The sequence below is a fragment of the Callithrix jacchus genome, chromosome 3, assembly GCF_049354715.1.
Source record: "Callithrix jacchus isolate 240 chromosome 3, calJac240_pri, whole genome shotgun sequence".
In the NCBI taxonomy this organism is placed as follows: Eukaryota; Metazoa; Chordata; class Mammalia; order Primates; family Cebidae; genus Callithrix; species Callithrix jacchus.
The window spans coordinates 134,906,480-134,931,350 of NC_133504.1; positions in this window are offsets into that span (position 1 = coordinate 134,906,480).

Below are 24,871 nucleotides of genomic sequence, written 5' to 3' on the forward strand. Positions count from 1 at the left end.
ATCTACCTTCCTATATGAACTACCAGTTAATTCAAGTTCTTGATTCTCTTTTCATTAACATGGCCAATTTTCTGCAGAGCACATTCTGAAAAGTAGCAAATAATGCATTAAATCTGAAATAAAACTAAATTCTCTGATACTATGTGAATTAGAGACCTCAAAACTACAGTATTTTTTTTTTCTGTTGGATAGTTATGATCTCTAACTTAAAACCAAATCTCAAAGGCACTGTGGCACTATCAACTTCTCCTATATATTTTGTAATGAGAAATTGACATTAGGTTGATGAGGATAATATTTCCATTTTTACAGTAAAAGGCATTCTTTTTCTAGAAAAAAAGCAATTTCTAAAAACAAGTAATAATTTAACTATTGACTTACCATCAAAAATTTATGTCTACCTGATAGTGAAAATAAAATTTAGAGATTTAAAACAACACTGCACAAATTTATAATTATTTTTCTCCTTTGTCTCAATAGCTTTTAACTGTGTCTTATCTCTAACTTGAGATTAATTTATTTTTTTAACACTTGGAGTATGACTGATTTTTAAAATTTTTATTGACACTATCTAATACTGCTTCAGTCTCCTAAACTCTACTCTCAACTGCGGCAAAGTTACCTCTGTCCTAATAATTCCACTTACAATCTACTTCATTGCCTATAATATTTGAATTAGAAATTTTGTCTATGGCCTTATGCTTCTCATCTAGACTTTAAAAATATTCCCAATAAAGAAGTTCTTTACTATTATAAATGAGAAATTAAAAAGATGAAAAAAATAACTCCATTGATACTCTTTTTCCTCTCGTTTCCTAAGACATCATCACAACTTGCCTTCCAGATCAGAAATAGATGCACGAATTATTAAAGTCTGAGGATAGAATGGAGTTTATTTCCTCCAACCTAAGCCACTCACTCTCATCGTCTTTGTAATTAATGAATTACACTACATAACAACATGTAATATTAAAAAGAAAACCTATCTGTCATTTTTGTTGTTTTAGAAATTGGTAAGCTAAAATTCATATGAAAAGCCAAAGAACTCAGAACTGAAAAACTCAGTTGGAAGATTCATAGTACCTGACTTCAAAACTTACTAAAAACCAAGAGTAATGAAAATAGTGAGGACTAAGCTCTTTATCTTGCTCAAATTCCTAAAGGGTCTGGGGAGTCATGTCCTACAAACCGTAAATTCTCATCAGATGCATTTTATTTAACCCTATATATTGTGACTTACTTTCCAGTCTGACTCTGGCATAACATTATGTGACAAAAAAGAAAGTCAAAATACTTTTTACCCCAAGTCATGTTTCTTTGACATCCTTTGAAACCTGTCCTTTGTGGGGGGAAATTTGCATCTGTACAGAATCTCTATTAACATGACTAGATCTTTTTCTCCTAGGCCCTTCCAATCCTAATGAGAAGAACCAAGAATCTAGCACCTTTTAAAGATTTGAATAGGAAATATTTGTCATCTATCTTCTCTGGGGCAGCCACTATAAACTTCAAAAGAACTTTGGTCTCCATAATCCTTTATCTTAACCTGAAAACTTTCTTTCTGTGGATCCCAAGTCTTTAGACAAACTCAACCAACTGTCAACCAAAAAATGTTTAAATAGTTAAATTTACCTATAACCTGAAACCCACCTCCCCACCCCCTCTTGCCCCCCACACCGCACACACCGCCACTTCTGCTGCTTTTAGTTGTCCTACCTTTCTGAAGCAAACCAATGTATTTCTTAAATGTATTTGATTGATGTCTCATGCCTCCCTAAAATGTATAAAACCAAGCTGCACCCCCAACCACCTTGGGCACAAGTTCTCAGGACCTCCTGAGGGCTGGGTGAAACGCCACAGTCACCCGTATTTGGCTCAGAATAAATCTCCTCTTCAAATATTTTACAGAGTGTGATTCTTTCTGTCAACAACAGAGTAGAATGGACATAAAGACCAAAAAAAAGACATAGCAATGAGACAGAATAGGGTCCAGAAATGAACTCAAACATGTAAGATAAATTGCTTTTCAACATAAATGTTAAGACAATTCAATGGGGAAAAGTACAGGGTTTGCTCAAGACAGATGATCCACTGATAAATCCTGGAGAACCATACAGTGTAATTTTGAACACTTCTAATTTCTCTTAATGCTTCAATTTTCTTATCTTAAAAATAGAAAAATACTAGTATATATTTTGTAAGGTTTTCTAAAGAGACTAATAGTGACACATTAAATTGTTTAGCACACTGGTACATTTTGCTATTCATTTAACACATTTATTGATACCTACTACTGATCCTACACTTTTCTAGGACCTGAAAATGCATTCTTGTGACTAACCCCATAGATACTCCGTGTTAAACGGCAGATACACACTAGAACAAAAAAGAAATTCTTAAAACTCCAAATAAATTCTGTGTAAAAAACTGAAAGAAACAGTAATGAAAAGTAGTTACTTAAGATAGATGATTCAAGGAAATGCTTTCTAAGGAGGACAAATTTAAACAAGCATCTAAATCACAAAAGGATTGAGATAAGAGAAGATCAATGAGAATTCATTTCATGTAGAAGGAACAAGACAAGCATTATCTTGGTGTGTTTTAGAAATGTAAAGAAATCTACCTTGGGGAAGCAGGGTGAGCAAGTTGGAGAGTGGTAAGAAATAAAAGTCAGAGAATAGACAAGGTTCTGCAAACCATGATAAAGAATATAGGTTTTATCCTATATGTAATTGGAACCATTGGAGAGTTTAGTATAGAAACGACTAATTGGATATATGTTTTACAGAAGTCACTGTGCAACATGAATTGTTGTGGGTCAAGAATACAGACTAGCTGCAGGCCCTAAGGTTGTTTGAAAAAGAGGTGTGGTGGCCTTTACTTGGCTGGTTGTAGTGTGGGGGAGGGGGGAGGGGGTGGTGGTGGGGGCGGAGTAGGATAGATAATTCCTACTCCCTTTTCCCTTGTTATCTCCTCAAATAAAGGTTGGAAAAACTAAACTTTTACTTTTTCTAACTCCCTTAAAGCAATAAATAGCTACTTGCTGCTGATATGGCCAAAGGGAAACAGAAGCCTGCTGGGGATTTTCTGAGATGCTTTTAGGTTCCTGATAAAGGGGGTACTCCTTGTTGATGCAGATGTAAAGCTCACAACTGCAGCAGCTCCTCTGCTCATGAGGAAATTTGAAAAACAAAGTGAATGTCTGAAATAGCCATTTTGTTGGCAGAAGAAAATAAAACATACTGGAATGTGCAGTAGAATTGTTTAAATAATTAAAAAGGGGAAAGTGAAGCAGGTAGAAAATAAGAGCTCGGTGAGATGCTAAAGTCATCCTGAAAAAGAGTGAAGTGAATGGAGGTTTATAGATACCTGCTACAAAGTGAGGTTGCAGGAGACAGAGCCTAATTATGACTTTAAAGAAGGTGAAAATTTTGTATGTACAGGGAGGTGAAATATTTTGGAAACAACAAAGTATAAAGCAAGGATAATGTCTGTTCTCACCTCAGGTACTGTTGTATATGGGAATGTTAGAGAGAGAAAGAGAGAGGGGGGAAAAAAAGATTTCCCTCAAGAAAGTGGCTAGAAAATTATGTCAATGAGTCATAGCCAGTTTGCATTGGAATAAGAGTGTGAAGGGCAGGTTTAGGAAAGAGGGTCAGAAGATCAGAAGATAGGGGATTTTGCTGAGGACAGACTGGAATTCCAAGAGGTAAAGATTGTTAAAGCAGAGATTAGCAAGAGAAAGAAACAGGGTAAGGTTAATGAGTACGTAGAAAGTAAGCAGAAGTAAATCAAGGAGATGATTAATAATCTAGAAGGCTTTAGTTCTAATAGTGCCTGACATGAACAGGGACTGATGGATTTATTTCTCATATTTAGAGGAGGTGAAATCTCTATTACATGGCACCATGAATAACTCTTCTTCCCTACAGGTATCAGTAACCCAGTAGCATGAAATGAGTCCAAGCTTCTCCATGGGCTTACAATATTTATTTTTTTTAATTGATATCATCAAGTATTTATATTATGTGAAGCTCTTTTAGATTTATAAAAGAGGATGGAGAAAAGCAAAGTCTCTTCCCTGAAAGAGTTTACAGTACAATGAGGAAGAATTGACAATAAAGACATAAAAAATATAGCTACTATATTAAGTGATGGTAACGTAATAAAAATCAAGCAAGGTAAAGTAGATAGAGAATTTCGGGCAGTCATGTTGCCTCCTCTTTGAATGGTGATGATTGAGAATTGAGTGAGGGACAAGCGATGCAGATGTGTTGGTAAAGAGCACAATGAAAACAGTAAGCAGCAAGGTACTGAGATGGGAACATGTTTTGCACGTTCAAGAAACTGAGCCAGTCTATCTGGCACAAGAAAGCAAGGGGGAGTATAGAGAATTAGACCATAAAAATGCCAAGGAAGCCAGGTCAGTAGGCTCAATGAGGACTTGGGATTTTTGCTTTGTGGAGATGGATCACCACTAGAAGGCTTCGTAGGGGAGTGACATAATTTGATATGTTAAAAAGAACTCCCTGGTTGCATGAAACTAACCTGTAATAAGACAAGGGTGATAATTATGAGGCCACTGCAGCAGTGCAAGCAAGAAATGCTGGTGTTTAGATGAGGACGGTGTCGGCGAAAGTGGTAAGAATTAGTCAGATTCTATATTGTCTTTCAAACGTAGAGATGATAGAATTTACTATTGATTTGGATGTAGGGTGGAAAATACAGAGACAAGTCAATGATGATTTCAAGGTTTTTGGCTGAGCAGTGTGAATAACAGAATTGACTGTTACTGTGAGGCAGGATTGAGGAGAGAGAGGGAAGTAAGTACAAAAAGGGAAACCAGGAACTCAATTTTTGTTAATATAAATTTGAAAAATCTAAGTGGAAATGTTACATAGAAATTTGACATACATGTCTGGGTTTTGTAGAGACAGTTCAGGCCACAGATATGAACTTGGAATCATCAGATGTTATTTGAAGCCATGTGTCCTAATGACAACACTGGAGGTGGGTAGATAAATTGGAAGGATTAAAGCCTTAAGATAAGCCCTGAGCACTCAAACTTGTAAACAGTAGACAAAGTAGAACCAGCAGAACAGACTGAGAAATAACAGCCCATGAGAGAAGAAACAAGAGATCATTCTTTCCTGGAAGTCAGCAGAAAAAAAAAGTGTTTTAAGGAGAAGAGGGCGATCATCTATTTCACATTTAGAGGATAGATGAAGGCTGCATCTAAGCACATAGAGGTCATTGGTGTTATCGTAAGCTGCCAGTAGCACAAAATGCTATGAAGGCATCTTCATTCTAGAGGCTGTAGGGTGACTGCTAGGAAGCGGGTTGTCTCATATGAAGTAGGAAGCCAGGGACCTCGTCTTTCCTAAGTTCATGAAGCAAGATACCCCATCCCATCCATAATGAAGGGATCATGACCAGTGAAATACTGTCCTTTAAATCTCACATTTAAACATCAGACCACTAATTGTACCATGCAGAGTGAGATCTGCCCCAGTCAAACCCTCCCAGAGCTATCAAAATTCCAGCATCTGTGAAAAACTGACAGAGAATGGATTAAATGACATTAAAGGCATCTGAATCAAGAGGATATGCATTGCAGGGAGAGTGGAAAAGTAAAGTGATTTCAGAGTTATTGGAGTAAACAAATCATAATCACTCAAGGTACTTTTTATCATTTGTACAAGCTTTTTATAATTCAAAAATTAGTTATCTCATTGCTATCAGTTGAAGAGGCTACCTCCCACAAGACTTTTAATTTCCTGAGGGAAAATTTCATTGATACATATATATATTCAAAGCCTAGCAAAATGCCTGGCCAGTAGGTTTTACCCTTAATAAATATGCTTTATATAAAGTTAGCAAAAGCCAGCCTTATTTAGTGTATGAATACTTGCTAGAGGCCTCAATTTCCCTACTTGAATCCCTATTCTAATGCTTTATGGTTCACTCATGTTTTCATATGTCTGGGATCCAGACTATCTCTTAATATTTCCAGTTACAGAATCCTAACTTGCCTGTATTGAACCATATTGCCAAAATACACTTCCTATTGTTACCAGTTTCATTTCCTGTTACCTGTCATTTAGATCCATGTCCTTCAAACACTGTCTTTATAACAATACCATGAAGGACACAGGGGAAGGCATACTGATCACCATTTGATGCTAGAAGGTTTAGAAACATCATGTTCAGTATTGTATTGAAAGGCAGAGTACATCATTTTCTCTTTGTTTTTTTAAAGTTGAGGCCATTTGCTTTCAATTCAAAGGATAAAAGAATTATGCTCTTTGTAATGTTACATGAGACCAGAGAAAGATTAACTATGAAGCTAATTTAGAACCTTAAACTTCAGGGCCCTCACTAAATCATACTAATTCCAAGGTCCTAAGAGTAGCCCCAGTAGTTTTATGTTTGTAATTTAATATTTTATTCCTTTAAAAAAGCTTCCACTTTTTTTTTTTTCTTTCTTTCTTTTTTGTGAGAAGGAGTCTTGTTCTGTCACCAGGCTGGAGTACAATGGCATGATCTCGGCTCAAGGCAACCTCTGCTGCCTCCTGAGTTCAAGTGATTCTCCTGTCTCAGCCTTCCGAGTAGCTGGGATTTACAGGCACCTGCCACCACACCTGGCAAATTTTTGTAATTTTAGTAGACAGGGTTTTACCTTGTTAGCCAGACTGGTCTCGAACTCCTGACGTGATTCGCCCCCCTCTGCCTCCCAAAGTACTGGAATTATAGGCATGTGCCACCGCGTCTGGCCGCTTTCACATTTTTATAAGCTTTAGGAAGTACAAAATCTGTATGCACCCTGCCAAAAATTCTTTTATTTGACAGATTAAAACAAACCTAGTGACACAACAGAATGTACCATTCATTAGTATTGATTGGATAAATCTACCTCACAATAAAAAGACAATTTTTTTTCATCGAGAGGGAGTATCACTCTGTCGCCCAGCCTGGAGTGCAGTGGCACGATCTCGGCTCACTGCAACCTCCACCTCCCAAGTTCAAGCGATTCTCCTGCCTCAGTCTCCTGAGTAGCTGGGATTACAGGCGCCTGACACCATGCCTGGCTAATTTTTCTAGTTTTAGTAGAGACGGGTTTTCACCATGTTGGTCAGGCTGTTCTGGAACTCCTGAGTTCATGATCCGCCCACCTCAGCCTCCCGAAGTGCTGGGACTAAAGGCATAAAAGCCACTGCACCGGGCCCAAAGACATTTTTGAAAAATATATAATCTGTGTGTTGTTGAACATGAAAAGTACTATCTTTGTAAGGGTAGCAAAAAATGAAACTTATGATCAAAATGAATATTAGTGCTGCAGGTTTATTTAAAATATTGTAAAGATTTTCAAAATTAATTCAGGTTATTGTCCAATTTAACCTATGAGCTCCCTTTGAGTAAGAAACTATGTGCCTCAGTTGTGTAGCAACTATATATAAGTTTTTATGTTTTGGTATATTAGCCTTCAGTTATAAAATCTTTGATAATAGATCTTAAGAAGAATATTTAAATTAACTTTTATGAGTTCTTAATATTACTGTTTATCTCTAAAACTTACCAAACATCTATGAAATCTATATCTTTGTCAATGTGCTTGCAAAACATAATAAGTCATTTTATAGAAAATCTTTTATTTTTGAAACAAAAAAATAAGTGAAACTCACATCTGCCTCCTCTGTCGGCAGTGACCTGTCAATCTTCCAGGTGCTCACCAATTCTCCTCTGACCATCCTGTAATTTAAAAGTGGTCACAGGGACTAAGACAGAGATTCACTAAATATTGCTCAGTTTGTTCAGGGAGGATAAACTAAAATGAGTTTTTGAAAAAGTATTTGTGGTTTCTGTGTGTATTCATTCAATCTGTTTTTTCTCCACATTTTCCCAAACTCAAAATAAACAAGTGTAATTCAGTTTTATTCTGGCTCTTCTTCCAAATATTGTCTGTCTCTGCATTTGTTTTTCTTTCTCAAGTCCACAGTTGTTATATGAAGTAGGATTGCAAGCTCAAAATGAAGAGAATCTAATTCTTGTTTTGTGTGAAGCTTTTGTCCAGATAAAACATCCCATCCTCGTAGAGAATTAAATGTCAATAAAGCTTGTGCATGATGGAGGCCCTTTCTCTTCAGTTATATTTTATTGCTTCACCTCTTGACTTGAGCATATTAATTCTCATTCATTTAATTTCTTGCACTGATGAGAGAGGCTGAAAGCACAAAATTAAAAACTGCTTGCACACATAAAGTATCAGTATGCCAGTCCCTCTTACTCTTTCCTCTCACACTCCACCATTTTTTTTAAGCCTAGGAAACTAAGAAGAGAAAGAACATGTTATTAATAGAAAACACAGCACATCCATGAGCTGTCCCTTTGTCTTTGAAGAACATGAGACAGAAGCATCAAGTTAGTTTCCTATTAGTCCCCATAGACCAAAGTGATGAAGAGACAAACATGCCCCTTGTAAAATATTACAGTTTGTGACTCTCACTTTAACCTTCTTTTTGACTATGAACAAAACTAAATATTTCTTGGTTATTATTTGATTGTGAAAATGTTGAGATTATAAATGAAAACTTTTGATCACTCATGAAATATGTTATTGACTGTTTTCATAGATAACTCTCTACTGCAAATGGCAATATCTATGAATCTCCGATTTCTCCATTCCTTTTTTTGCAATGTGTCTCCCTCTCTTCTGCTTTCAACAAAATCACTTAGAAATTTTTATTTAGAAAACTAAATTTGCTCAAAGCAGCAAAAAAGATATTGGTAGAGATGGGCTTATAAGATGTGTCATCCAAGCTATGAAATTTAATAAATAATATCAAAACTTAGTAGGGGAAAAGATTTGAGTCAGCTATCATGGCAATTTATACCAAATTACCCACAATGCTTAGTACTTAGAATAGTATTTAAGAAGTCATCATGATTACATAGGAAAGAATACAAAGAAAACCCTAACGACTATTCAATCTAAATCTCAAAATCAAATTTGTGGTAATCACCTATTAAGTTGTGCAGAGAAGTGATTTTCCATGCTGTTTATAAATAAATAAAGAAAAGAATATGAAACAAAAGTAATTTTGTCACACAATAAGGATTGCATTTTAGTGCAAAAACAGGTCTCTGCAGGGCCATCCGACAGCTTCATGGAGTGGAATAATTAAGTTTGAGATTGCTGGAGGGGACTGCAATGGTATTTTAGTTTATAGCCTCAAAGCCAAAGGGATCCATTAAAATGAAATAAGTGAAATTGTACTAGTTCCTTGTAGGCCCAGTACCTGAGTGGCGTCACCATCATCAAGGTAATGTGCTTAAATTATGCCAGCCTGCATTTAATAACAGCACAGTCTCAGACAGCCTTTCTGCCACACAGGGATCAAACAATACTCTAAGGAAAGGGATCTGACAGAAAACGAGCCAGTAAAGGAGAAACAATTAATTAACGAGTCATTTGGGAGTTGATAAACAGTCATGAGAAAGTCACTAAAATCTGACATTAAATGTGATTTAGCTGAATTAGTTTAGAAGATAATTTCACATTGTGATTTCCAGACAGGCTGTCACTAAAAGTCAGAGTTTTCTTATCTCCAATGGGAGATGGAGGACATAGCAATATGGCATGATAAGTATTGACCCCAGAGGACAAACTCTTAGTAGCATAAGCAGTACACAGATTCTTCTGAGAATCACTAAATTTCAAATGAGCCATACAATTATATAGCCTAACCAGTATGGCAAACACAAGACATATTAAGCAGGCTTGATTTAGGTTTTTTAGTAGTGGAAATGATGGAGACTAAAATGCTTCAGGTGACAACTAGGTACTGCTACAGTCCATCCATTTACTATCTATGGCACTGAAAAAAAAAAGACAGAATATTTCATTTAAAAAAAGAATTATTGCATTACTCAGGGTTCTCTAGAGGGACAGAATTAATAGAATTGATGTATTTATAAACAGGAGTTTATTAAAGACTATTAACACACACAATCACAAGGTCCCACTATAGGCCATCTCCAAGCTGAGGAGCAAGAAAGACAGACCAAGTCCCAAAGCTGAAGAACTGGGAGTCTGATATGAGGGCAGGAAGCATCCAGCACTAGAGAAAGATATATGCTGGGAAGTCAGGCCAGTTTAGTCTTTTCATGTTCTTCTGCCTGCTTTTATTGTAGATGTGCTGGAAGCTGATTAGATTGTGTGCACCCAGATTAAAGGTGGGTCTGCCTTTCCCAGTTCACTGACTCAAATGTTAATCTCTTTTGGCAACACCCTCACAGACACACCCAGGAACAATACTTTGCATCTTTCAATCCAATCAAGTTGACACTCAGCATTAACCATCACAATTATCAATCATGGTACTTGTTGCTTGGATGTGACTAAGCAGCATAACTCATATATTCATTTGGAATGAATAAAATATAGGCTAGTCTTTTCACATTCTTCTGCCTGCTTTCTATTCTGGCCATGCTGGAAGCTGATTAGATTGTGCCTACCCAGATTAAAGGTGGGTCTGCCTTCTCCAGTCCACTGACTCAAATGTTAATCTCCATTGGCAATGCCCTCACAGACACACCCAGGAACAATATTTTGCATCTTCCAATCCAATCAAGTTGACAGTCAGAGTTAACCATCACAATTATCAATCATGGTCCTTGTTGCTTGGATTTGACTAAGCAGCATAACTCATTTATTCATTTGGAATGAATAAAATATATATATTTTTTCTTTCACTTAGGCGGTGGTAGAAGAGGAAAAGTCATAGCAACCATCTTCCCATAGCCTGGGATGGAATCTCAGATAGGTCTCAAGGCTTTTTTGTTCATTCTTAGAGAATATATTACACTATAATGACTTGAATTTGCAAACACCTTTCAGTCCAGTAATTAGACTGTCCATTATAAGATAGATACTCAAAATATTCCAACCATGATGTATCTTTAAACCTCTTTTTCTCCAATTAGATGCTTGAGGAAAATGGGCTAAGATGGTAACTGGTGCTTCTGTGATCTATGCTCTACAGTTCCCTTTCTTCTTGCACTTGCAAGCTCCTGTTTGGCTTCATAACAGATTAACTTTGGGTGGCTTTGTGCTATGTAGACAGAGTAGATCAGTTAAGCTGGTATTCTTCAAAAACTTGACAGATGATTAAAACCTACTCTCTCTCTCATTCTCTCTCTCTCTCTCTCTCTCTCTCTCTCTCTCTCTCTCTCTCTCTCTCTCTCTCTCTCTCATGATTTTGATTATAGAAGCTTTGGAATAGCTCCCTGATCCTCCTCTTTCTGAAATTCTCTTGTCTTGGGCATATCAGTGTCTACAACATGTGGATTCCCGTGACCCTTCCTTAGTCCAAGGGCATCTGGCAATGCACTTCCAGCTCTTATCCCTCTTGAGAACCTAAATGGACAGGCCCAAGAAAATCCTGCACCACAGGGCCCACATCCAATTCACCAGAAACAATCACACATCCGTGTCCTAATAAGCTAGAAGAAGTGAACAATCTCAACATAGCAGCATCTCCCGGCTCTCAAGCACCAGCACTGTTAATCAGACCCTCTCTCTTCTCCCAGACCTTCTGCAGGGGAAGAACCTCAGAATGCTAACTGCTTTACCTTCCTTTATTGGGATCAGGCACTTATCCTCAAGGTTTTCTATTACAAAGATCTTCAACTGGGTGCCCACCCTCTTCTATATTGGGACTGGAAAGGAAACCCCTGCCTAATGCCTCTCCCCCAAAAGAGGATGGAACAGCCTGCATGTGAAGAGCACTCTCCAAATAAATACTTTTAATAATCCCTTTCTTAAAACCTTCTCTTGAGCCCATGATTCTTTTGTATATTCCCTAAGTACGTGAGAGTGTTCAGGAATTAAGTGTTTCAACTAGTTTCTTTTAAAATCTCCATATGTCAATTTTTCTCAGGATCTTTGGTGTCTGATAACAACAAAATGGAGTCTGAGTTGAAACTGAAGAAGGAAGAATCCCATCCAATCACACACTCTAGATTCGTAAATGCCATGTTATCTTTGTCTAGAGATAAGCTTATTAAGCTTACTAAATTAAATCATTGGAATGCACAAACGAAGTATATGGCTTTCAGGAATGTCACTTGGGTAGAGTTGAATGCCTTGGAAATGAAGTGAAACTAGTCTTTACTTGAGCAAAGCCTGTCAAAGCAAAAGTGTGCCTGGATTATAAAGACCAACATAATGTATTGTCACTATTCGTTAAAGGAGAGGATAATTCATTTATTCAGTAAAATCTTTTAAGGGAGAGGAGAAATTAGATCTTTGCTTATAGAGTTACATAAAAGCAGAAAGCTGAAATTTCAGGGCACCTTAAGGCTTGAGGGAGTCAAGGATCATTTAGAACTGGATTATACCAAACGGGCTACTTACCCCCAATAAGTCATGTGGGTGTGCACACTCATGCACAAACACACACACACAAAGAAAAATGCGTAAGTTATTGCCTACAATTTTAGAACTTCACAGATATCCTGAAGCTATGAACTCTGAAGCACCCCTCAGGGACATGACAGTCACAGGTTTCTTCAAGCCAGATTGCTACATTGAAGAGCAATTTCTGTGTTATATAATATATTATGGTCACATCCTCTGCCAGACAAACTTCATTAGTGGAGCCCCTTAGCGGAGTTCAAAATAGAAATATTTCTCACTGACAATATAAAGAAATTCCTTCTGGGTGGTGCTACTGTCTATGTACAGTATCAACCTGGGTTTTATTTCAACTTCCAAGTTTAGACATTGTATTGTACATATGCAAAACTTTAGAGAAAAAAAATAGAAATAATGAAAATACAAAACAGGGAGAAAAAAGATACATAAATGCCTACCCTAAACATTACCTTTGTTGCTCAATTCATTAAATATAATCAAATTTCAAAATGAACATTTCTAAAAGGAAAATGTAAATTAACTGTTTCTATTATTTCTAAATGATGGGAAACTGAGGATACTCCTCTGCTCCAGTTTCTATTTCTCACAACAGCCACACTATTATTTGACTATATCACCTGCTCACCATATTTGCAGATTAACCAGGGAAATTTCAGTAGAAATTACTCTCACAGTTGTTTATTTCTCAGTTGTAATTAAAGGGAATTTAAGAAACGAGCAAATAAGAAGATAGATCTATAAATAAAAGAAAGTAAATAGCTGAAAGGAGAAAGATTAGATAATTGACTTTCTTTAATTTTATGCCACCTTTTACCTTTTGTGAAATTTTTGTCAAATCTTGCATAAAAATTTTCTTCATAATTTACGCACATGTATATATGTACATATACACCCATATGTATGATAATATTTGATATCACTGTATTAAACACCTATGAAGGTCTCATTAATATTTTCATTTTTTAGAATATGCTAATTAGAAATTCAATTAGAAAGATAAAACATTTGAAAATTAAATGATTCATTCTCTTTATAATGATGAAAATGCTTTGCCAGTTAACACTGAGTTGATCCAATTTATTAGTTTAAATTTTAAAATCCCCTCAGTGTTATAAATATTTCAATCATGGTAAGATAATAATTTTGAATATATCTACAAATAGCCATACACAATATTTAGGGGGCTATACATTTTTCATATTAAATCTAGACTTGAAAACTGTCCCTATTCAGGAAACCTTCAAATGAATAGGTCCTCTGGCAATTGGTCTCAGGTTGAAGTTTTCACTATGCTACAAGAAAAATCAGATTACTTTAGGCCCCTGGTGACTAAGAGAATATTATAGCCTGAGAACAATAACATGTTAAAAGATATAGCCAAGGGATAGTTGAAGACTGATGTGTGTGCATGTGTTTGTACATATATATATATGCACACACATACACATTAGAATATTGATGACCTTTGAGATTTTATATACCTCTGATGGTGGATACAGAGCAGTGTTATCAAAACAATTTTCCATTTTTATAACAAAATTTTTTTAATAAATGCTTTACTACCTGAAGTGAAGATCATGGATATAAAGATCTACCTACACACAGCTTTTTGAAAAAGTCTATAAAACACCTTATCTGCAAGTTAAGTATAAATAACAAGAAAGTTCCTTAAGAAGAAATCTGAAGTTCATTATGCATATTCAGGCATGACTACATGAGAAGATTGAATGAAATAGTCAGATGCTGACCTCTATCTGTATAATCACATGAATTAAACACTACAAATGCTGCCTGACTCAAGTGTGAAGTGTTAGGGACTCAAATTCCAATAGCAACTTGCTATTGCTGAAATGATTTTCTGAAAGGGTGGCTGATACTAGATAATGATTGGTAAACCTAAACAAAATGAAGTGCAATAATTTCTCAATATAAATAGCAATTGTATTTCTGGAAAATATTCAAAAATAATCTGTCTGTCTGTCTATCAAATCTCTCTCTCTATAAAACAGAATTTGGATTATACTCAAGTAAATATGAACAGTTTCTGTGTTAATACCCTACGTATTATTTGAAAATTGTGCAAGAAAAGGGACAATTGCATGTATCGTGTTTCTGATCCCTACTTACTAAAATGGCTAGTAATGCTCACTCCCAAATATTATGACAAGGGAAAAGTGCCCTCATATGTTACCTACATGCCCATAAAGAATGGATATATGAACACTTAAACTTGGAATAGACATTAAAAACCATCTATCAAAGCTTAGAAACTAACTTCAAGAAGGCCTAATGTTAATTCGACAACTCAGGTTGGTATTACCACTCTCAAAATGGTCACAGTCCCCATTCAAAATGACTACTTCCTGAATTTACTTTCCCTTCTAAATCCTGAAATCATTTTGGTAAGCAATTCTTGATTTTAGTACAATTTTCTCACTTCACAAAAAGTAAGTTGAACAGTTGAGTTGAATGTCAAATATGTAGTGAAATCAAATCTTGCTAAGAGCTTTTTCTCTCTAAAGTTCCAAACCCACAAACTCAACAGATGCTAGTGGAGGGATTTTGTTTTAAGCATGTATAACTAGTGCTTAAGGAAGATATAATCCGGTGACCAAGAATCAGTAACCCTGGCCCAAAGTTGAGGACAATAAAGCATTAACTACCCAACATTTAAAGAAAGCTAGTTAACAGTTAAGGCAAACATTGCATTTCCCTGGCACCTACTCCTGAATTTATGGGATGGGAGAACCAGTATAAACTCTACCACCAGCTACAATTTTACTTTCTTTCCCAATCCAGGAAAGAAGGTAAGTCAATATGGAATTAAGGAGATAAACATATCAGGTTGTTTTTCTTGAAGAAACTGTAAGCTTTTGGAGAAAAATTATTAACTCCCCTCCCCAAAGAGACAAGAGAGCTCCTTCTCAAAAAATCAGAAACCATATAACATTTTTAGAAATGGATTTCCAACAAGAAGAAAGGCTGGCATATCACCCTCCTAGTTAGTTGTCTGTTACACAGTAAATCACCTAGTGCAGAGCAAGAAAACTGGAGACAGCTACAGAAGTGAAAGGAATACAGCAGCTAGTCTTTCATATCTGGCATGTTAGAAATTTCTGAGTTTCTCAAAGATCAGTGGGATGCCATCAAAGGACTAAACTACCTTACCAGAACTACACACTATATATAAGAACTTAACTCAAGACAAGAGGATGATATCTACATGAGCTTTGGATATACTGCAAGTTACAGGAATGAAGAGGAAGGGAATGTTAAGTTTAAGGCTGACTTTCCAGACCAAAGAAATGCAGTGGAGAGACTCCCTAGGATTCTCTTGAGAACCCTCACTTGAAAAACAACAGAGCAAACATTTGGATGGCTGGCACGGAGGCATCATGAGTCTGTGTTAGTTTCCCAAAGCTGCCATAATAAATTAGCACAAATTAAGTGATGTAAACTAACAGATGTGTATTATTTCACATTTCTGGAGTCCAGAAGTCCAAAATCAAGGTGTTAGAAGTGTTGCTTCCTTGGGGAGGCTCCGAGGAAGAACTTATTCTCTATCTCTTATGTACTTTTGGTGTCTGCCAGTAATTTTAATGTTTCTTTGCTCATAGATGCAGGATTTCAATCTTTATCTTTGAAATTCTTTTTGATGGTTTGTTTTTTTCTTGTTGATTTGTTTGAGTTCATTGCTGATTCTGGATATTATTCCTTTGTCAGATGTATAGATTATGAAAATTTTTTCCCACTCTGTGGGTTGTCTGTTTACACTGCTGACCGTTTCTTTTACTGTGCAAAATATTTTTAGTTTAATTAAGTCTCAGTAATTTATCTTTGTTTTTACTGCATTTGTTTTTGGGTTCCAGGTCATGGAATCCTTGCCAAGCCAATGTCTAGAAGGATTTTTCTAATGTTATCATCTAGAATTTTATAGTTTAAGGTCTTAGATTTAAAACCTTAATCCATCTTGAGTTGATAGTTGTATAAGATGAGAGATGTGGATCCAGTTTCATTCTCCTACATGTGGCTAGTCAATTATCCCAGCGCCATTTGTTGAAAAGGGTGTCCTTTTTCCACTTTATGTTTTTGTTTGCTGTCAAAGATCAGAGCTGTAAATATTTGGCTTTATTTCTGGGTTCTTCATTCTGTTCCATTGGTCTATGTGCCTATTTTTATACCAGTACCATGCTGTTTTGGTGATCATGGCCTTACAGTATAGTTTGAAATAAGGTAATGTGATGCCTCCAGATTTTCTCTTTTTGCTTAGCCATGCTTTGGTTAGGAGGGCTCTTTTTTGGTTCCTTGTGAATTTTAGAATCTTTTCTAATTCTGTGAAAAATGATGGTGGTATTCGGATGGGAATTGTGTTGAATTTATAGGTAGCTTTTGGCATTAGGGTTATTTTCACAATATTGATTCTACCCATCCACAAGCACGAATGTGTTTCCATTTGTTTGTATCATCTTTAATTTATTTCAGCAGTGTTTTGTAGTGTTCCTTGTAGAGGCCTTTTGCTTCCTTTGTTAGGTATATTTTAATTTTGTTTTGTTTTGTTTTGTTTTGTTTGTTCTGCAGCTATTATAAAAGGGGCTGATTTCTTGATTTGATTCTCAGCTTGGTCACTGTTGGTGTATAGAAGAGCTACTGATTTGTTTACATTAATCTTGTATCTGGAAACTTTGCTGAATTTTTTTTATCAGTTCTGGGGCTTTCTGGAGGAGTCTTTAGGGTTTTCTAGGTAAACTCTATCTATCTATCATCTATCTGTCTATCTATCTATCTATCTATCTATCTATCTATCTATCTATGCAAATAGTGACAATTTGACTTCCTCTGCCAATTTGGATGCCTTTACTTCTTTCTCTTGTCTGATTAGTCTGGCTAGGTCTTCTAATACTATGTTGAAGAGGAGTGGTGAGAGTGGACATCTTTGTCTTGTTCCAGGTCTCAGAGGGAATGCTTCAAACTTTTCTCCATTCAGTATTATGTTGGCTGTGGGTTTGTCATAGGTGGCTTTTATTATTTTGAGGTATGCCTCTTGTATGCAAATTTTGCTGAGAATTTTAATCATAAAGAGATACTGGACTTTGTAAAATGCTTTCTCTGCATCTCTTGAGATAATCATGTGATTTTTGTTTTTAATTCTGTTTATGTGACATATCACATTTATTGGCTTGTTTATGTTAAACTATCCCTGCATCCCTGGATCATGGTGGATTTGATCATGGTGGTTGATAAACCACTTGATCATGGTGGATTATCTTTTTGATATGTTGTTGGATTTGATTAGCTGGTATTTTGTTTTTGATTTTAGCATCTATGTTCATCAGGGATATCAGTCTGTAGTTTTCTTTTTGGTTACGTCCTTTCCTAGTTTTGGTATTTGGGTGATACTGGCTTCATAGAATTATTTATGGAAAGCTCCCTTTTCCCTATCTTGTGGAATAGTGTCAATGGATTGGTATCAGTTCTTCTTTAAACATCTGGTAAAAATCTGCTGTGAATCAATCTGGTCCTGGAGTTTTTTGATGTTGTTGTTGGTAATTTTTCAAATTACCATTTCAATCTTGCTGCTTGATATTGGTCTGTTCAAGGTATCTAATTCTTCCTCATTTAAGCTAGGAGAGTTGTCTCTTTCCAGGATTTTTTCCATCTCTTCTAGGTTTTCTCGTTTATGCACCTAAAGATGTTCATAAGACTCTTTCCTTCATCTTAACTTTAGATAACCTGATGACAATATGCCTAGGTGATGAGCTTTTTGCAGTGAATTTCCCAGGTATTCTTTGTGCTTCTTGTGTTAGGATGTCTAGGTCTCTAGCAAGGTTGGGGAAGTTTTCCTCAATTATTTCCCCAAATATGTCTTCCAAACTTTTAGATTTATCTTTTTTCTCAGGAACACTAATTATTGTTAGGTTTGGTCATTCAACATAATTCCGGACTTCTTGGAGGCTGTTTTCATATTTTATTTTTTTTCTTTGTCTTTGTTGGATTGGGTTAATTGGAAGACCTTGCCTTTGAGCTCTGAATTTCTTTCTTCTACTTGTTCAATTCTATTGCTGAGACTTTCCAGAGTCTTTTGCATTTCTGTGTGTTCATTGTTATCTGATGTTTTGATTGCTTTTTACTCCCTTTAATTCTTGTATCATTTTTTGAATACATACACACACACTTCAGTTTGCAGTATTGGTTCACACACATTCTCCATCATCTGAGCAAACTTACATATAACACTCAATTTAGCACAGTTTCCAAGACTCTTGGCATTAACATTTCCTGTTTGTTTAGACACACATCGAGCTTTCTGACTCAAAGATAAGAAAAGAATATTTTTAAAATACCACTTAACACAAAGCTACTTGTTTTTGTGAAAGTTCTAAAAACTCTGCTTGGATTTTCCTTCCTTAAGTCATTTTTTAAAATCTTTGTTATTTTTACCTTGATCTCATTGCTTCCTTTGATGCAAAGAGAAGTCTAGTGGACTGTTTTAATCTACCTATAGTAGATCATCCAAAGAGCAACAGAAATTTTTTTTTAAATCATTTTTCTTTTTGTTTTTGAGACAGAGTCTTGCTCTGTCACCAAGGCTTATGTGCACTCGCTCGAGTTTGGCTCACTGCAACCTCCACCTCCTGAATTCAAGCAATTCTGCTGCTGCAGCCTCCCAAGTAGCTGGGACCACAGGCATGTGCCACCACATCTGGCTAATTTTTGTATTTTTAGTAGAGATAGGCTTTCACCAGATTGGCCAGGCTGGTCTCAAACACCTGACCTTGTGATCCACCAAACTTGGCCTCCCAAAGTGCTGGGATTACAGGTGTAAGCCACCTTGCCATGCCAGGAAATGTTTTAAAAGGTACTGTCACCTAGAAATACTCAAATATTTCATCTTGTTTCTGCAGGGTTATGGGTTTTTAATATTTTCCTTCTTCATCTTTTTTTACCACTATTGTTGACAGCTGCATTTTTTTCAAGGTGGCACAATTTCTTCTCATTACCTGGAACAATTTTCTTTTGTTGTTTATAATTCACACATAATAATTATACATATTACAGAGTAAAGTGTGATGTTTCAATACATGTGTATATTGTATAATGATCAAAGCATGATATTTAGCATATTCTTCACCTCGAACATTTATCATTTATTTGTGATGAGACATTAAGAATCCTCTATTGTGGTTGAAATATACACCATAACATTGCTTACTATATTCACTGTACTATACCATACAACACCAAAATGTATTCTTCCCACATAACTGTAATTTAGTACTCATTGATCAATGTGTCCCTATTCTCTCTTCCCTAATCCTCCCCAACCTCTGGAAATCACTATTTTACTCTCTACTTCTATTGAGATTTTTTTTTTTTTAATTCCACAAATGAGTGAGATTATGTGCTATTTGTCTTTCTGTGCCTGGCTTATTTCACTTAAGATGTTCTCTAGGTTTCTTCGTGTTGCTGCAAATAACAGTGCTTTCTTATTTTTTATGGCTGAATTGTACTCCATTGTCTATATATGTTTTCTTTATCCATTCATTCATTGGTGGACACTTAGGCTGATTCCATATCTCGGCTATTGTGAATGTGGCTGCAATAAACATGGGAATGCAGATATCTCTTCGAAGTACTGATTTCATTTCCTCTAGATAAATACTCAGTAGTGGAACTTCTGGATCACATGGTAGTTCTGTTTTTTTATTTTTTGAGGAAATTTTGCACTGTTTTTGTTGTTGTTGTGTATTTGTATTTTTTTGTTTTTTGTTCTGATTTTGGTTTTGGGGTTTTTTTGTTTGTTTTTTTTGTTTTTTTTGAGACAGTGTCTCACTCTGGCACCCAAGCTAGACAGCAGTGGTGTGACCACAGTTCACTGCAGCCTCTATCATCTCAGCCTCCTGAGTAGCTGGGAACCACAGGCATGTACCACCATGCCTGGTTAATTTTATTTTTTTATTTGTAGTGACCAGGTCCAGCCCCTCTGTGTTGCTCAGGCTGGTCTCAAACACCTGAGCTCAGGCGATCTGCCCACCTTGACCTCCCAAAGTGCTGAAATTACAGGTATGAGCAACAATGCGCAGCCCTTCATACTGTTTTCTATAATGGCTATATCAATTTACATTCTACATAGAACAATTCTTAAAGTTACAAACTGCATTGCTGTTATAGTAGAAAAGGCTCAGAAAAGGAGCATGAAAATAACATTTATTAGTGAATATGCTAGGTCATTTACTCAGACTATTTCACTCTCTATGTGTTATAAACTGAACGTTTGTTTTCCCGCAAAATGCATATGTTAAAATCGATTCCCCGGGATGCTGGCATTTGGAGATAGGCCTTTTGGGAGGTAATTATGCTATGAGGGTGGAACCCTCATGAATGAGATTGGAGCCCTTATAAAGATAGGCCAAAGAATTAGCTCACACTCTTTTTCACCCTGTCAAGATACAATAAAATGGCAGCAATCTACTCAAGAGAGGACCCTCACTGGAACCTAACCATGCTGGCACCCTGTTGTCAGACTTGTAGTGTCTAGAACTTTACAAAATAAATCTCTGTTGTTTATAAAGTACCCAGTTTGTGGTACTTCGTAATAACAACCCAAACTGACTAAGACCCCATGCAACATTCTAGGGAAGCTGATATTATTTCTAAGTTATTTGTCCAAAGTCACATGATTAGGAGTTAAAACCCTGGCATCCTAATCCTACATATGTCAATTATTAATAATTATTAGCTATAAGACATTTTCCTTTGAAATTTAATTTCTAATCAGTAACATGGAAATAATCATATATGTCCTGCTAAGTAACAGATATGTTTTCTGAGAGGCAGAGACTATAAGACAGAACAGGAAGAAAAAGAGAGAAAGAGAAAGAGAGAAAATGAGGTGGAAATGAAAAGTGCTTTGATAATTGCAAAGTAAAATATAGGTGTGATTTATTATTATTAATTAGAAAATTCTAATTATAAATGTAGTACTTGCATATGGTATATAATGAAAAACTAATATCAATTGATAAAAACAACTTTGTGCTTAGATAAGCATATTGTGTCTCCTAACTGAAATCTGTCCTGATACATTACCATCTCTTTCTGAAATTACATACTTAAAAATGTATTAATGTATTCTTTCTGTTGACATTTTTATGAATATATGAATACATGGTATTTTGTAGAACAAGGATATGTGGTAACTGAACTAAGACAATTGCATGTCATATCTTATAGCTGGAATTTGAAGATGAATAGAAAAGTGATTCAATGAAGAGCATATGTAATGTATCTCAAAATCGCAAAATAAAACTTAAATCTTAGCTAATTCTTTGGACAAGTAAAAAGGGATAATAGTATAATTGCATACTTTAATGAATACAAATCTCATACATCTAATTGGAAAAATCAATTGGAATCTACATGAAATTAAATTAAATCCAATTATATTAAATCTGAATTACTTACATATTACCATGAGCAGTTTCAAGAAGTCAAAAGACATGCATCTTGTCCTGATGGAAATTAAAAACCAATTGGGAAGATAAGACGTGAAAAAAAAATAAAGAATTTAGATAACAGTGTGGAATAATTTTTAAAGAGTATTTGTAAAGCAACAAGGAATACAAGATTTCAGAAGAGAGAGTATTACAGAGGGTCAATAAGAAAATTTTATTTGAAGAATTAAAATTTGAAGAATAAAAGAACTATCAGAAGAAGGCATTGCCAGGTGAAGGAACCACATTTGTAGATGTATCTTTATTATTCAAAATATCACTATTGTGGTTTAAATGTGTCCCCCAAGATCCATGTGTTTGAAACATAATTCCTAATGCAACAGTGCTGACAGCTGAGATCTTTCTAAGATAATTAGTGCTGTTATCTGGGGAGTGGGCTAGTTATTGTGGAAGTGGGTTCCTGGTAAGGGGATGAGTTCATCTCTCTTCCTCTTCTACACATGCTCTCACCATGTGATGATTTCTACCATGTTATGTTATGACATAGCAACAAGACCTTCACTAGATGAGGCCCCTCAATCTTAGGCTTCCCAATCTCCAGAGTCATGAGCCAAATAAACTTCCTTTGTTTATCCAGTCCAGTATTCTGTTATAGCAGCAGCACAAAATGAACTAAGACAATAATGTAAATCAAGAATTTCAGTATTTGTAAATGTAAATGGTTAAGACAAATATCTTTACATTATAGTAGCCTCATTGTAGAATCTGACACATTTTCTGATTGTATTACGCTGTTCTTGCATTGCTATCATACCTGAGACTTGGTAATGTATAAAAAAGGAAATTTAACTGGCTCACAGTTTTGTAGGCTGTACAGGAAGCAAGGACTGGCATCTGCTTTTAGGGAGGCCTCAGGAACTTCACAATCATGGCAGAAGGCAAAGTGGGAGCAGGCACTTGACATGGTAAATGTAGGAGTAAGAGAAAGAGTTGTGGGTGGAGGTACCACACTTTACAACAAGCAAATCTTGAGGCAGCACTAAGACATGAGGGATCAATTCCTATGACCTAAACACCTCCCACCAGGCCACACCTCCAACATCGGGGATTATAATTCAACATGATATTTGAATGTGGACAAATATCTGAACTATATTATTTCAACCCTGGCTTCCCCCACATTACCTATTCTTTCCACATGGCAAAATACAATCATGCCTTCTCAGCAGTTCTCCAAAATCTTAACTTATTTCTGCATCAACTCAATTAAAAGTCTTAAGTTCAAAGTCTTAGCTGAAAATGAGTTCCTTTCACTTGTGAGCCTGTAAAATCAAAACAAGTCATTTACTTCCAAGATACAATGAGGGTGTCAGCATCAGGTAAACATTCCCATTCCAAAAGAAAGAAATCAGCCAAAGAAAGGGACTAGAGACCTCACACAAGTCTGAAAACTAGCAGGACAGTCATTAAATCTTAAAGCTCCAAAATAATGTCTTTTGATTCCATGTCTCACATAATGTCATGTTAATGCAAGGGGTGGGCTCTCAAGGCTTTAAGGAGCCCCAACCATATGGGTTTGCAGGATGCAGCCCCATGCCTCCTATGAAGTTCTGGAGCTGAGTGCCGGCAGCTTTTCCAGGCGCAGAGTGCAAGCTGCCAATGGATCTACCACTCTCGGTTCTGAATGATGATGGTCCCCTTCTCACAGCTTCACTAGGCAATACCCCAATAGAGACTCTATGGGCTTCCAAACCCACATTTCTCCTCCATATTGCCCTAGTAGAAGTTTTCTGTGAGGGCTCTGGCCCTGCAGCAGGCTTCTACCTAGACACCAGACTTTTCCATACATCCTCTGAAGTCTAGGCAGGGGCTGCCCTGCCTATTTAACTCTTGCACTCTGTGTACCCATAGGCTTAACATCATGTGGAATCTGCCAAGGATTATAGCTCGTGTCCTCTGAAGTGGTGGCCCGAGCTTTACCTGGGCCCTTTTAGCTCAGTCTGAAGCCAGAGAGACCAGAATTTGGGGAGAAGTGTCTGAAGGCTGTGCAGGGCAACAAGGCATTGAGCCTGGCCTACAAAATTATTCAGTCCTCCTAGGCTTCATGGCTTATGGTAGGAAGGACTGCCAGGAAGTTATCTGAAATCCCACTGAAACCTCTTTCCCATTGTCTTGGTTATAAGCACTTGGCTCCTTTTGAGTTACACAAACATCTCTAGCAAATGGTTGCTCAACAGCCTGCTTGAGTTCCTCTCCTATAAAAGGCTTTTATTTTTCTGCTACATGACGAGGCTGCAAATGTTCTGAACTTTTACGCTCTGCTTCCTGTTTAAATGTAAGTTTCCAATGTAAGTCATCTGTTTGTGCCCACATCTGAGAATAGGTTGTTAGAAGCATCCAGGCCACATCTTAAACACTTTGCTGCTTAGAAATTTCTTCCACCAGGGGGAGGACTCAAGACGGTGCTGTGAGAACATCCCAGGATTGAAGCTCTCGTTGAATCTGTGGAGAGGAGAGTCTGAGCTGCATTTCCAGACTGATTTTTGTTGCCCACAGAACGGGGAAATTCCCAAGTATAAAAGAGACGCAGGATGCCAGGCAGAGTTACCGCCTGGCGAGGCTGGAAGCCGGGGTGGTGGTGGCCAGCCCTTCCCAGCGTTCCCCACAGGGTGCGCTTGTCCGGGTGCCCTGTTGAACTGGCAACCTGAGACTTGAGAGGGCTGGACTTGAGACTGAATGGGACTCGGAAAGTGGGCCAGCCCAGGGGATTGCAGGGACAGAGCGTTTGGGGTAGCCCAGTGGGACGGACAAAACCGTGATTCCAAATGCTTCCCTGCAGACTGTCCCAGAGACACTCTGTGGGGGAGGGCCATCCACCATTACCGAGTCAACCCGCCTCTACTGAGATACACGCCCACTGCTGACACAGCCTACCGTTGCCGAGGCAACCTGCCCCTACTGAGATACACACCCACTGCTGACG